Consider the following 3,011-nt stretch of genomic DNA (forward strand, 5'->3'; position numbering starts at 1 on the left):
TAATTAAATAGTCATCACAAATTAAAAACATACATTTAAAAAAACATTTTTCTCGTCTATATCAAATTTGTGAATCGCTCAGGAACGACAGACGTTTGTCGATTTCTTGACGTAAAAATGCCTAAACAATATTTTGTCTACCGCATTATATAGGCCACTATTTCACTAATTTTGAGCACCTAGCATGTTTCCGATACGATACGATTCGATAGTGCCACCCCAGCCAGGAGCACTTCAGTCCCGGTGCGTCTGGTACACCGGGGGGCACTGACTTGTTAAGAACACGTGCTATGAGGATGATAAGGAGATTGGAGTTTAATAGACCGGTGTACATGGCAACCTTTTAAGCCAATATTGGAATTTAGGATGGGCAGGAATAAAGGAATTGATTGAGCGTTGTTTTTTTTTATTTTTTCATTTTTTTTTTATTACGTCTTTCTTCTTCTTGCCTCTTCTTTGCTCTTTTTGATATTCATAACTATTTTTAGCTCTTGTTTGCTTTTATTGCCTCTTTTTTAACTCTTCCCTCTTCTTGTCGCTTCTTGTACCTTCTTATATCTTTTTGGCTCTTCTTGTATCTTCTTGGATCTTTTTGGCTCTTCTTGTTTCTTTTTGGCCTTTCTTGTCTATTCCTGCCTCTTCTTATCTCTTCTCCCCCCGTCTTGTCTCTTCCTTGACTATTTCAGTATCTTCTAGTCTATGCTTGCATCTTCTGGCTTCTACTAGCCTGTTCCTGCCTCTTCTTGGCTCTATTACTTTCTTTAGATACCTAAATCAAATAATCATAATCTAACAGAGGCACTTTTAGCATTAAATATTATATTGTAGTCTTAGCCTAAACATGCTGTAATAATTGGAAACATAGCTAGTTTCACACCAACATTGTTATCAAATTGTTAGTATTTAACTTTATTAATGTTATTTGTGGAGTAATTATTTTTGTTTATTTCAGATAATAAAAACAGCTTGGTCATACTTTACACTTCTGAATACGCTGTTGGATTGATTAGATTGGTAATCATGTTTGCCAAATATCATAATTTATTGATTAACGCGCCCACTGTTCAACTTTTGGAAATGCGTACATTAATTTATCTATAAGAAAAAAAAACAAAAAAATTTCGAAAATTATCCATTAAAATTTAAAAAAAAATAATTATAATATTATTATCTAGGCCATAATCATATAAAATGTATTTATTTTGCATTATAACATGAAATATTATCGCTTTACGTAAACATAAGTTTGTAACATGTTATTATATTAGCGAATATATTAATTAACTCTTTTCCCTATTTGAACACCCTTTGTAGTTATTTGAATGCGTTGAAAACACACGAGAAAAAATAATATTTTAATAGAAAATATAATTGATGATAAAAGATCATGTTTTTTATTTTTCCCTTTGTATGGGGTGTACCAAAGTAATCCCGAAAGTTTAGTAGAGTCTCATTTTTTTTTGAAATGCAAAGGTTTTGTAAGCGCTGAAACAATTTTTGTATACCAGTGTCATAACACTTGCCGCTATGTCATTGAGGAAGCGTACCTCATCTTTCAACAAAATAAAGAGATCATCATTATCAAGACTAAGCATTCCTGTGAGGTGCGCGTATGCTTGCTTGGGAGTGGGGGAAGCAACTACCACAATAGTGTTGCCAACAGCCGAATGAAAAGTTCCCCTGACTTCCTAGTACTTTCTTTGGATACTTTACTTTTGGCATTACCGTGATATAAGTCTTAAACCTTTGACAAAATTGTAGAGATATACAATATTATTAATCCTCGAAAAAGCCAGTCTTCAACATGAAAGGACATTTTTTAATTTTTTTATTATATATTGCACACTTTACAAATATAAGGCAAAAAAGTCCCGATAAACTGCTTTTTAGCAGTTTTTCTAACGGGTTCTTTACATTATAAATCTTATTATAGTGAGTTTACAGTTACATTTTTACAATTATAGGTATAAAAAAAAATACAGAAATATAGCAAAAGAAAATTATGAAAAACAAATAAATTTTTTAAAAGTCTTTAGAATAATATATCATTGTAAGCTAATACAAATTAGTTTTTTCAGTAAGCCAAGTCTTCAGTAAGTTCACCAATTGTTTGATTCGGACATAGTTTTTAATTTCATCAGGTAACAAATCAGCATCATCAGGTGTCAAACTAACCGAAAACCGGCCACAATAACACTTGCTCCGTGCAATTCTCAACTCTAAAATTCAAAATAGCGTTTTTCATTAAGAAAATAAGTGCTCAATCGACGTAGAAAGTCAAGGGCTTTCCGCCAATTTATCAGTTTCATAATATTAAAACTTAAAATCAACGTAATTATATGGTTTAGTGTTTTTGAAAGTGACAGTTCGGCCCGGTCCAAAGGACCCGGTCTTTAAGTTAGTGTTTTAGTACTTAAGTCAGTTCTAATCTAGTAAATAAGAGACCACCCAGACGTTAAAAAACATTTCCCATCGAGTGAAATCTGGCACGGTCAATTCAGCATACTTTTAGATTCCTTTTTTTGTGTTAATTTTGACGTTTATGTTTGCGGTAGTTTTTGACAGTTGACGTTTGTTTTCGCGGCTGTACCGAGTGAAGTTTATAATATTATTAACTTGTGCTTAGTAGAGGATAATAGTTATATGTTTACAAAGTGAACAATAACGCAGAGAAGACCACTCCAGAATTACCTTCCATCATCTATGGATCAACCGGACGATAACGTACGCCGAAGGAAGAAGAGAGGCGGCGCCCCCCCGCACTCTCCCACAACCGCCGCCGCCGAGATCCCGGGCACCAGCTGCAGCAGTCCCAGGCTAGAACTAGGTGATATTTCGGACGAGGATTCGGACAATTCTGAAGAATACTTTAGATCTGGGAAAGAAACTCTAAGCGATGTCCAGATGGCGCTGGAGGAATTGCAGGACACTTTAGCTGAAAAGCAATGTAAGGTAAGCAAGGAGCAGCAACTAAAAATTGCCAGAAACGTAACCTACGTAATTGGTGCTGT

This window comes from Hesperophylax consimilis, chromosome 16 (assembly GCF_061612785.1).
Source record: "Hesperophylax consimilis isolate HC1 chromosome 16, BYU_Hcon_1.0, whole genome shotgun sequence".
Lineage (NCBI taxonomy): Eukaryota > Metazoa > Arthropoda > Insecta > Trichoptera > Limnephilidae > Hesperophylax > Hesperophylax consimilis.